We start from the raw sequence: 12,576 nt of genomic DNA, 5'->3' as shown, positions 1-12,576 counted from the left end.
CCTTAACGGTAAGGAGCATGGATCGAGCCAGCAGTTGAGACAAGTGGCCCCTCCAGCCAGAACTCTGCCTCTTGCCGCATGCAAAACCTAATGTCTCAGAGGAAGCCAAGCACCCCCACAACGCACTGGGCCTGTGCTGTCCCCTGGCGCCAACCTCTCCCTTCGCAGTGGAGCACGTTTTGTCCAGCTCCACGCGTGACATTTCTCACGCCCCAGGGCCCTTGGACCTGGGAGGGCAGCACTAGGCCGACCCCTGAGGCTGAGGGCCCTAGGTGAGCGTGGGTGGTCGGTGTGAGCGGGGTCAGGAGACCCCTGTCTGTGTATAGCACTAGGCTCATACTGGCGCCTCTGTGCCAAATGGCAGGGAGCAAAGCTCCCGCTGCTATTGCGCATAGGCAAAATATTCCTAGCGGCGGCCTGGCCAAGGCGGAGGCAAAGCAGTCCATGTCCTTGCGCATGCGCCTACCCCATCGTCTCGCGGTTGGAAGGCGATCGTGCCTGGCTCCTGCGCCTTGGCTCTGAGTGTGAGTTCGCGTGTGCGCCTGCGCCGGCCTGTCAGGCTGGGGGGAGCGGCTGATACCCGAGCGGGCGGCGGAGGCGGCGCCGGGCCGGGTAAGAGAGCGTGGCGGGGCTCAGCTTCCAAAATGAGTTAGGGAGCGGGCCTGGGGGGCGGGCAGCCACACCCGGCCCAGGCTGCGGGGGTGCCATGGAGGGCTGTGATGGGGGTGGGGGAACAGTGGGGTGCAGCACGGGGGGCTATGGGGCAGTATGGAGGACTATGATGGGGATGGGGGAACAGTGGGGTGCACCGTTGGCGACTATAGTGCAGTATGGAGGACTGTGATGGGGTGGGGGAGCAGTGGGGCACAGCACTGGGGGCTATGGGGTACCATGAGGGTTGTGATGGGGTGGGGGAGCAATGGGGTGCACTGTTGGGGACTATGAGGGTGGGGGAGCAGTGGGGCAAGTGATGGGGTGGAGTTGGAGCATAGGGGAGCAGTGGGGTGCACCTTGGGGTTGATGGTGTGGGGTGTAGTATTAAGGAGTAGGAGGGATATGACATGGGTGTGATGGGGTTGGGGGTGCTGTATGGGGTAGGGGTGCACCTTGGGGGGAGCAGTGAAGTGCATTATGGGAGTTGGAGTACAGTTTGGGGTGTGTGAGCAGACTGGGGGTACATCTAAGTGTACAGGGGTTGGAGTGTAGCAGTGGGGTTCAGTGGGTCTAGAGGTGCTGCTTGGGATGGCCGTGTGTCTAGTGACATAGTATACAGGGGTCACAGGAAGATGGGGAATGGTATTCTGAAAAGTGGGATGCACTCAGCTGTTGGGGAGAGTGGAAGGGGACTGAAGAAAGGCCTTTAATCTCAGATAGTGGGAGGGGGGCTGGAGGTTTTAGTTGGGCAAGGGGTGGGGAAACTTTGAGAAGATGGGGAAGGTTGGGGACTCTCTGTGGTATCTGGAAAATGTAGGCTCAGGCATTGCTGGCTGCTGCCTCTATCAATTGGCATGGATGTTGACACCATAAGCAATTTGAATTGTTAGTGGTTACTGAGTTGTTGTTTTGGAAACACAAGTGACAAGCATGGATTTAAATTTGAAATACCGATCTATTTGGTTTTTTTATTCACATAATGTGGGGTTTAATGCAGCAGACTGTTTGCTGTTAGGTTAAAATTTCCATTATCCTGTAGATTATGGGAACTGCTTGTGTAAACAACATTGAAGTGTGCTTGTTATTTTTTAACATATTTGTTTTAAATCCAGTGAGAACTCCACATTGATTCTGCAACAGTGCACACAAAATGGGAATAAAAATAATCCCAGGCTCCAAAAATTAACCTGAAAACCTCTAACTTCAGATGGTAGGTTTGAAATTTATGGGTTTGATTTCTACCTCCTCAGTTATAACAAAGTGTCTTCAAAACACCATGTGAGTTTATATTTATTAGAGGCTGATGCAAATCATGAGTTACCAATTAAGTATTGGCAGTGATATTTCAGGACTGTTTCACTGATAAACATTTTGCACAATATCTGGTTGTGTGTAAGGGTTAGTAGCCTTTTGGTGGCAGAAAAGGAGCAATCTGTGGTCGTCTCCCAGACGCACAGCATATTTCAATAACAGATAGCAAAACTTCATAACTTCAAATACAATGGTAACACATATAATTCAATAGGATAGTAATGTTCAACAGATCATGACCTCTCAAATGGGACCTGCACAAAGCATATCATAATTATATCACAGTGGTGAATATGGCGTTGCAGGGTGCTATTTGAGGTACAGAGTGGCACACTGGTTCACAACCAAAGGCAGAAAACTAACAAACTTAAAAAAAAAAAAAAAAAAAAAAAAAAATCACAAGCTTTAGGAAATGTTAAAGTTTCCCAAATACCAAACATTTGAAGTAAATAACTTGCAGAAATTAGTGCCCTGAAGGAAGACAAAGAGCAGTTTATTCTCCATATGCAACCCTGTGCTATGACTGCAAGGCAGGTATCCTTTCATTCCTTTCGGCCAGGGCCGGCTCTAGGCACCAGCAAAACAAGCTGGTGCTTGGGGCGGCACATTTTTAGGGGCGGCATGGCCGGCGCCAGAATGCCGCCCCTAAAAATGTGCCCCGGCCGCCCTAGCTCACCTCCGCTGCTGCTGCCATGGCGCGCAAAACAGCTGGGAGGGAGGGAGAGCAGCGGTGCCCGAATCAGCTGTTTCGCACGCTGCGGCGGCTCGGGGTCTCCCCCTCCCTCCCAGGCTCTCAAACCCATCCCAGGCTTGAGAGCCTGGGGGGGGGGGGGGACTCCGAGTGGCTGTGGCGCGGGCGCCGCTTCTCCCCCCTCCCTCCGGGGTGGAGGCAGGGCTGGGGATTTGGGGAAGGGGCGGAGCTGAGGCGGGGGTGGGGTAATTAAAGAACCGAGGGGGGGCGGCCAAAATTGTTTTTGCTTTGGGCGGCAAAAATCCTAGAGCCGGCCCTGCTTTCGGCAGGTGAAATCCTAAATTTCCAAAGTCAGGCCTAGCGGGATTTTCATTCACCGAGATCTTACTTTACTGGTAAGTTCCATTATAATGTCCTGATCCATTTGCCCAACAGTTTCCCACCTTCTTGGTGGTGGTACATTCACAGTTTGAATAAGGAATTGCTAGTTTACAGTCATGCAATATTTTTGGACTTGCCTGAACTGATCATATGACCACACTAATATAAAAATGGATGTGGCTGATTGTGTTATATTAATGATGGACTTGCTTGGATCAAGTGTATTGATCAAAGCATGTGCTGGTGATGTCCAGCCATGGAGTTAACTAATGTTTTGAATTACTTGCTCAGACACATGAGGGCTATCTGCAGGTTTCATGCTCTTGGACTTTGCAATTCTATGTTTGTTGTTCTTCTGGCTCTCTGCTGCTTAAACCAATAGGCATAATTGCTGAGTTGTCCCAGGGTAGTTAGAAAGATAGCTGAGTTCTAGAAACATGCTGGAAAATGCTCATCACCATTCAGAACCACTGTCCTAGGAAGAAGAGATTTCGTAGACTAAAACAATAGTGTGGTGGATCATCCTGTTACTGGGTTTCCTAGAAAACACACAAACTGAAGAATGATTTAACTCATCGGCTGTAGATATCTGCTCTGATAGTCTCTTGCCTCATCAGTTCCCACTAAAGCAGGTCTTTGTGGTGTTTCTGAAGAAGGGTTTCTTTATTTCTCAACCCATCAGACTTTAGATTGGACATAGCTGAATATGGGTACAGCAGGGTTGTCGTTAGTGCTAGCTTTCTATACACTGCACGGGGTGCCAGGAGTGGTACATCAGGGTACAACAGATTTGCTGATCTGAAGCCACATAGCAGAGTCTAGTACATATTTCTTCTAGTTTCAGGAACTGGTAGCACAAAATCTAAAAAGAGAAATATTACGAACTTCAGAGCCAGTTTTCTAGAGTATCTGTTACATATGAAAAAAATTCTTCTCTGTGCAATCCCAAGTATGGAAGAAAGATGTACTCACATTGCCTGTAAGCTTTATATGTAATGTTATGGGTTCTACAAAGTTGCTGTTAATAGTAAGGCCAAAATTCTGAATAGGAGAGAAGAGTCCAGGGATGGTCTATAATAAGAGGACATCAGCTAAAGCTGCATTATTTAGATACCATAAATTGCACTATATAAGTATTGCACCGTGATACGTATGATGAACGTGCTCATATGAATAACAAGATGAGCTACTTATTTCAATCTAAGCGATAGGAAGAGCAAGTCCATAACTACAATACTGTATTTATGGGAATTTCACATTTTCTCATTCATGCTTTCATATACTTCAAGTGCAATTATTCTTTATAGATGATTGAAGCCAGGAGATGCAGGTATTTGGTATAAACCACACCTTTTAAAACTGTACATTTAGTGTTTAACAGTGCCAGTTACACAGTCTTTGAACCAGGTCCCCCATCCACTTATTTGGTACTTCAAACTAGAGACAACATCAGTGGTGACTTCTCCATGCTACTCAGCAGGGACAAATTTTAGGGGTAAGAAGGTAATTCAGTCCAATTTTGGTTCAACTCATAGTCTAATAATTTGTGCTGAAAACACTGTTTTCAATCATGAGAGCCATCTGAATAGAAGATCACACTGGAGACAAGGCACAGACAGTTTACTTCTAGGTAAATAGTTGAAGTCAAACCCATACTGCCCGCATGGAGTTAACCTTGACTTAAGCAGGCACACCAAACCAGCCAAACAGAGAGGACTTTGGTTTTACCCCACAGGCTAACCAGAAGTTATACAAGCAAGTCCCTCAGATATTCCAGTTCCCTTGTATCACTACCACCATCTCTCTGAATGGGGATGAATGGTTATGAAAATCAATACCCCAGTAAAAGAAAAAAGGTTCTCCCGATCCCAAAGGACCAAGCCCCAGACCCAGGTCAATATTCAAGTCAGATCTTACCCACAAATCACGCTGCTTCCAGCCCTTTAGAATCTTAACATCTAAAGGTTTATTCATAAAAAGAAAGAAATATAGATGAGAGTTAAAATTGGTTAAATGGCATTAATTACATACAGTAATCACAAAGTTCTTGGTTCAGGCTTGTAGCGGTGATGGAATAAACTGCTGGCTTAAGTCAAGTCTCTGGAGTACATCCATAGCTTGGATGGGTCATTCAGTCCATTGTTCAAAGCTTTAGTTTGTAGCAAAGTTCCTCCATAGGTAAGAAGCAGGATTGAAGACAAAATGGAGAAGATGCAGCTGCCTTTTATAGTCTCTTGCCATGTGGCCTGTGCTTCCTTTGTTTCAAACACAAGCTGCCCAGCACATGGCATGAAAGCCTTAGAGGTCTGTCCATAGGCATGTCCCTGCATGCCTTGCTGAGTCATAAGGTGTATCTACTGTCTCTCAATGGGTCAGTTGTATAGCTGATGGTCCTTAATGGGCCATCAAGCAGGCTAGGCAGTGCTGATGCCAAACTGTCTGGGGTGTCACCCAGAAGCATAGGACAAGTTTGAAATATGGATAGTATAGAGCCAATACTTTAAATACAAAAATTAAACGTGCATCATAGCATAATCATAACCAGCAAATCATAACCTTTTCACAGACACCTTACTTGACCTCTTTTGTACGCGATTTGGTGCCACTACAGGACCTTGGTTGCAACAATGATCTATACGGTTACCTTCGAGTCAATAACATCAGAGAGGGCAAGAGAGGCGGAAATAGACCTGGTTTTATAAAGAGTTTATATACTGTAATGACAACTTTAATTTTTTAAGTGTGTGCATTCATATATTGCTTTTCACAAAGAAATCTTGTGGACATTTAGGGCCAAATAAAGAGAACAATTAGGTAGTCTAAATTGACATAGGTATGCACTGGTACAACATTATTATTAATGTGGGCACAATGCTGATGCACACAGTGGTGTCTTTAGACATTGTCTACAGGACACTCACAACTGAGTCACTTTATCATTTCTTTTCAGATGCCTCTGATTTACCTTAATTGTTTAGTGTTATGATCTCTCCTGGGTTTTAGTAGTGTATTCCCATTATCTATTAAACTTCCCCACTTCGTAAAAATTCTCTACAAGCTTCTACTGATGCTATCAGCTACTGTTGTCTCTATGCTGGTCATAATGAAACTGCTGTTGTCTCTATGCTGGTCATAATCTAAATTTGCAGATAATAGTAAAACGTGGTGGCATGAACATCAGTGAGAACAGAAAATAATAGAAAGAGAGAGGAGTTAGATAAAGGACAGGAAATGAGATGAGATTCAGCCTAGACAAATGCAAGCAATATATCTTAGGGGAGACTAATCCAAAGTGCAGACAATTTAATAGGAAATCTTTTCCATTACTAATTTTAAACACGAGACCAAAGGATGATAGTGGAGAGGAAATTGAAGATGAGCTTGCTATACGATACAGCTGTAAAATGGTTCATTTTTATTTCAGGGTGAATATGCCATTGCATCATATAGCCTTGAGCAGACAGTTAAGCTTTACTGCATCTAGAATACAATATTGCTTTCTGGGCATTTGAATATCAGAAAGATGCAGACAAACTAGAGGTGTTTGGGAAAGAACTAAAATTGTTTTAAAGATTGAAGATACTGACTGTGGTAAGGACACATTAAAGCCTGAATAGGTATTGCTTAGCTAATGGAGACATACCTGTCTGGGAACTTGAATATTAACACCAAGGAGGGAAAAGGCAGTTGAGCATGACATAAGGGAGTAAATATGCAAAATTAAGGAAGGGAAAATTTGGGCTATGGACTAGAAAAAACTTACTGACCTCTATTTTTGGCAGCATACCAAGGAAAGTTGTGAAAGCCTCATTTCTCTCAGTAGCCTGGAGATTCTCCTTTGTCAAAGGGGGGATGGACTAGATGATTTGAGTATTTTCCACCTTTGATTTTATGCTTAAATAGTATTAAATATCACTAAAGAAGTTTTAAAGCATTGACTGTAGGGAATGCTGATATTCTCTAAATCTCAGTACTTTAACTTAATGGGAGAACTGAAAAGATTGTTGTAATTCACTGATCCCTCTTGATTTAGTAGACAGTGATTCTATTAATGGAATATTTTCATCTGCTGCTTTTTTATTCATTTCTTGGAGCAGAAAGTTTAGCTTTCCTACTCCCAATGGCTTTCTGAAATTGAAACTAGTCACATAGAAGAAAGTATTCTCTACATCTGCAGACAAAAATTGGAAATGCCACCGCAACAAAGTTGGTCTCTAGGTGACTGACCAGCAACTTCCACCAGTTCAGTGGTTCAACTTTGGCATCAAACATGCACATTTGGAATGGTTTAGCTACAGGTGTGAAGTTCATTAACTGTGCTAACCATCCTCAGCGATTAGTAGATGCTGATATTATAGCAGCATCCATCTATCTCATTAGTAATAGGACTCCTGGCAAGAATAACTCTTGTTTACTGGCAAAATTACAGCTTGAGTCCTCTCCTCTCTCACTGCAGAAGTTATTTTTTGATTTTTCCTTCCTTTTAAAAAAAAAAAAGTTGTTGGTATAAAATGGCTGCCTCATTCTACCTCCGCGGTGGCCATATCTCAGTGTTTGGTGAGTGAACTCTATGTATTGTTTAGAAAGTGCTTTGTGATCCTTTGTAATGAAGAACAATGATTGAAAAGCTTACCCAACACCTGTTAGACAAAGACTAAACCTGCTACCTAGGGTGCAAAATAACTGAGCTGCTCGAACAATCCTATACACATGCAGGTCTTCAGGAGAGTTGGAAACTGCAACCCTTGATATCACAGTACAGACCCCACCTGAGCTAAAGGAGTAACTCTATCGGCAGATAGCAATAGTAGGCTGTCATCCAGTGTGGCCTACTCATTAGAAAGAGATGCTCCAACTGCTGCCAATGTGTTACAGCTCCATATCCCACAGCTGCTGTAACCTAAAAGAATAAAACAATTGTCTACTGTTTTGTGTTCACTGCATTAAATTATAACAGTATCAGTCAAATTCATACTATTTTTTAGTGTAACCTACATAGAACGATTTTGCAGATATTTTTGACACTTAAAATCCCGCTTCTCTTCAACTTCAAGTCCTTGTATTATGGTCACTATCCTGACCAAGAAGCTCCTCAGTGGTGCTACTTGTTTGGCAACCTTTCCAATAGTTAGCAACAGAGAACATTTATTTGAGGCCACCTTTGTTGCACTGTCATTCCCAGGAAATGAGGCCAAACCTGGGACTGCAGTAGCAGTCACCTGTGTAGCAGTCCAGAGCACTTTCTCTGAGTTATTGTGCCTGTGACTAAGGGGTGTTTTTCAGGTACAAAAATAAAACTCTGGATAGAACATACCTGCCAGACTGGATCAGACGCATGATCCATCTATCTCAGTGTCCCATCTCTACGAGTGGCTAGCACCAGATTCTTCAGAGAAATGTGTAGGAACCCTGCAGTAGGCACATATGGGATATTTCCTCTCCCCCCCCCCCCCCACACACACACATTAGGTCTCTAATAGTTAGAGGTTGACTTAAGCTCTGAAGTCCTTCCACAAAATTTTTATCATTATTAATTATAACTCCAGTTATTCTTGATACTTATATAAACATCCAGTCCCTTTTTGAATCTTTTAAAATTCTTGGCCTCAACCATTTCATGTGGCAGAGTTCCACCATTTAATTACACACTGTCATTAGTTTTGAATTTCACTCCTTTTTCAATTTCATTTACTGTCCCTTGCTTTTGTGTTAAGAGACAGAGCGAACAGAACAGAAAGGTCCCAATCCACCTTTTCTACACAATTCATTATTTGACATACTTCTTCCATTTTTTTTTTCTTCTTTCTAAAGTAACAACAATCCCAATCCCTGTGAAGAAAGACTGAAAAGGAGTTTTTCCAGGCTCTTGATCATTTTTATTGCCCTTCTCTGGACCCCTTATAGTTCTACTATATCCTATTAGAGATGGGGTGACCAGTACTGCACACAGTATTCAGATGAGGCTGCACCACTGATTTACATAATGGTATTATAATATTCTCAGTATTGTTTACTGTCTCATTCTTTATGTAACCTAACATTGTTTGCTTTTTTGATTGCAACTGCACCTTGAGTGGAGGTCTCTATTCAGCTATCTGCTGTGACTCCCAAGTCCATTTCTTGAGTTGATATAGTTAATTTAGAACCCTATAAGGTATATGAATAGCTTTAATTTTCCCTGCGGTGTGCATTACTTTACATCTGTTGTAAATGTAATTGCTTGCATCAGAAATTATGTGCAGATACTGGTTTTAAGAATCATGAACATTTGGAATCCTTTGTGTTTGGTTATTAGCAACATGTTCTATATACAGTTTGACAGTATATTTAGCTTATCTGTGCTTCATCAATTTGAGAGATTCTGGAAATCACCCTACACTTTCTAAGAAAGAAATCTAATTTCTTTTAAGAAATCTCTTGCATCGGTTATCTCTCTGGACCACTGGAGACTTAACTCCTGCTGTTCGTGAGCATTTGATGGTAACTAAATGCATTATAGATGGATCACATTAAGATGCCTTAATAATTGAAGCATAGGGTCCTAATGCCTGTTTTCTGTCACTATCCTTCATGTGTAGCCATGCATGCTATCCCAAGGGACATGGTTAAGACTCATGAACCAGCTCATCCTACAGAGCACTCTTATCCAGCTGTAAAAGTGAGACATGGAGTGTAGCAATTTTAGTTCGTGGTAGACCTCCAGATCTTATAGAACTTTGTCCCCAAGGTATAAGGGAAGCTAGAGCAGAAAGCAATCACCCAGCTCTCTGTGGCACTGGATAAATTAGTATTAGGGCATACTCAGATCTACGCTCAGGAAGCTGGTTCAGAATCTCAATGAGAGAGCTGGTGCTGCTGTACACAAAGCCTGGGGCAGTTCATAGGGAGATCAAATTGCATTTAACCTCATTAAGGCAATCTATTGAACTCCATTCACTGCTCTTGAAAGAAAGCATTCTAATAAATCTCTTAGATTAACTGGACTAACTGCATCCTAGTATGTAGAAACTGATTCCAGTGTTATCATGGTATGTTTAGTTTTCCCTGTAGTGCAAATATCTGCATACTCAGGGAAGCTAGCTAAAATTGTTTGCTAAAGAAAATCCTCTTCTGATTAGGATATGTTGATTTCTATTGTCCCTATATTGTTTCCAAATTAATATAGTGGGAGTATTCTTTATTAAGTCAGCTGCTATGAATGTAGGGGTATAACGGGTTCATGCCATGCCCTGTTGGATTCGGCCCCTTGGCCCCGCTCCTTAAAGACTCGGGGACGCTCCAAGCTGGTGCAACGCCCGTACTCTCTATTTTATGTCCGTTCCCACCACCAGTTTCCCACTATTTACAGGCTATTTACATGGCTTGGCCTCACACAGGCCTGACCAGCAAGACTAGTAGGCTCTTTCCTCCCCCTGAGCCTGCCCTTTCCCTCCTGGTCTTCATCCCCCTTCCACTTCCTTCCAGCCTTTTAGCTCCCGCTAATGAGGCTTGCAAGTGGGGGCAGTTTCCAGGCAAGCACTGGCTATTTACCCAGCCCCAATCCATTCCCTCTGATTGGGTAGCAGGAGCTGATTAGGGGCTTTCCTAGCAGTGCCCTGCCACACGGGGGTAGAGAAGAAGCTGGAGAAGAGATTGAACACATTGAGGGAGTAAGAGCACAAGTGCCTTAAAGTCTATGAATGTATTAGCTGACCTTCATTTCTTCTACTGTATTTTTGTACCAATAGGAAATTGCTGCATTCCCTTTTAAGTCACGGACCCCTTGGTTAGGGTTACCATATTTCAACAATCAAAAAAGAGGACGGGAGGAGACCCGCCCCCGTCCTGTCCTAGCCCCGCCCCTGCCCCTTCCACTCCCTCCCACTTCCTGTCCCCTCAGAACCCCCAACCCTCCCCCCCCCACTCCTTGTCCCCTGACTGCCCCCTCCTGGGACCCCTGCCCCTAACTACCCCCCAGGACTCCACCCCCTCCCTAAGCCTCCCTGCTTCTTGTCCCCTGACTGCCCCTTCCTGAGACCTTCCCCACATCCTAACTGGCCCCCTAGGACCCTACCCCCTACCTGTCCCCTGACTGCCCCAACCCTTATCCACACCCCCACCCCCTGACAGCCCCCCCAGAACTCCTGACCCATCTAAACCCCTCTGCTTCCTGTCCCGACTGCTCTGATCCCTCTCCCCACTCCTGCCCCCTGACAGCCCCCCCCCAGAACTCCTGACCCATCTAAACCCCTCTGCTCCCTGTCCCCTGACTGCCTCCTCCTGGGACCCCTGCTCCTAACTGCCCTCCAGAACCCCACCCCCTACCTAAGCCTCCCTGTACCTTGTCCCCTAACTGCCCCTTCCTAAGACCCCTCTCCCTAACTGCCCCCCAGGACCCTACCTCCTACCTGGACCCTGACTGCCCAAAACCTTATCCACCCCCCCAGAAAGCCCCCCCAAACTCCCGACCCCCCCCCGCTCCTTGTCCCCTGACTGCAGCCTCCTGGGACCCCTACTCCTAACTGCCCTCCAGAACCCCACCCCCTACCTAAGCCTCCCTGTACCTTGTCCCCTAACTGCCCCCTCCTGAGATCCCCCCACCTGTACCCTGACTGCCCAAAACCTTACACCCCCAACCCCCAGACAGCCCCCCCGAACTCCTGACCCATCCAACCCTCTCCCCTGCTCCCTGTCTCTTGACTACCCCCCCCCCCCCCCCCAGAACCTCCCTGCCGCTTCTCTGACCCCTGGCCCCCTTACCGTGCTGCAGAGCAGCGCGCTCGGAAGCGGGGGAGGGGAGCAGGGTCGGAGCTCCAGACTGCCGGAGGCTGAGGCGAACGGCCAGCCGGCGATCTGTGAATGCAGGGAGGGAGAGAGAGGAGGGGACTGGTCTCAAGTTTCAGGGGAGAGGAGGGGGAAGTGAAGGAAGGGCTCTGGCTGCTGAAGCCCGTGCGAGTGGCACGATCCGGCCGGCTGCCCTGTAAGCCGCGCACGCTCTGCATGGGGGGGAAGTCCGGACATTGACAAATTCCCCCCGGACGCGATTTTTAACTCAAAAAAGCTGGACATGTCCGGGGGAATCCGGACGAATGGTAACTCTACCCTTGGTGTATAAAACATCAGCATCTCAGTTATGGCTCAGTGCTCTTGGAGAATGTGAAGTTATGTCTCCTCAAAGTAGTGGGGAGGTTTTTTGTTTTGTTTTTAATTGGGGGTGGAGGAATTAATAGCCAATCACTTTTGAAGCAGTAGATGTGATAATCTGTACATGTAAACTCTATTCAAATATGAGTGTACCAGGGACACAAAGGAGACAGAGGTTAGTAATGCTGCAGCAAGCGATAAGGAAAAAACTAAATGTGAAACCAGCGAGAGTGTGGGAATGGCTTTGCATTGCAGCATCAGAAGGTTAGCTAATGGTCTTTATGTGGAGGGGAAAATAGACAATCTGTTTTCTGTTAACATGTTGTATAACATATTTATAAAAATATATGCTGCAATTTAGTTTGATGACTGTTTTAGCAATAACCGAGGAGTACAAATCAGGGTAACTATAGGCG

The 12,576-nt window shown here is 45.4% G+C and overlaps 1 protein-coding gene across 2 annotated transcripts in view; it reads left to right on the top strand.

The window, feature by feature from the left end:
- The first annotated feature begins 548 nt into the window (after positions 1–548).
- TBC1D24 (TBC1 domain family member 24) overlaps positions 549–12,576 on the top strand; it is a 71,334-nt gene continuing 59,306 nt past the window's right edge. For both annotated transcript variants that reach the window (XM_054042922.1, XM_054042921.1), the window contains exon 1: positions 549–612. The gene's annotated coding sequence lies outside the window, so the exon portion shown is untranslated. The remainder of the gene's footprint in view (positions 613–12,576) is intronic.

The sequence above is a fragment of the Malaclemys terrapin genome, chromosome 10 (genome assembly GCF_027887155.1).
Source record: "Malaclemys terrapin pileata isolate rMalTer1 chromosome 10, rMalTer1.hap1, whole genome shotgun sequence".
NCBI lineage: Eukaryota > Metazoa > Chordata > Testudines > Emydidae > Malaclemys > Malaclemys terrapin.
The sequence above is the reverse complement of the archived record's forward strand: the minus strand, read 5'-3'. Positions and strand labels throughout refer to the sequence as shown.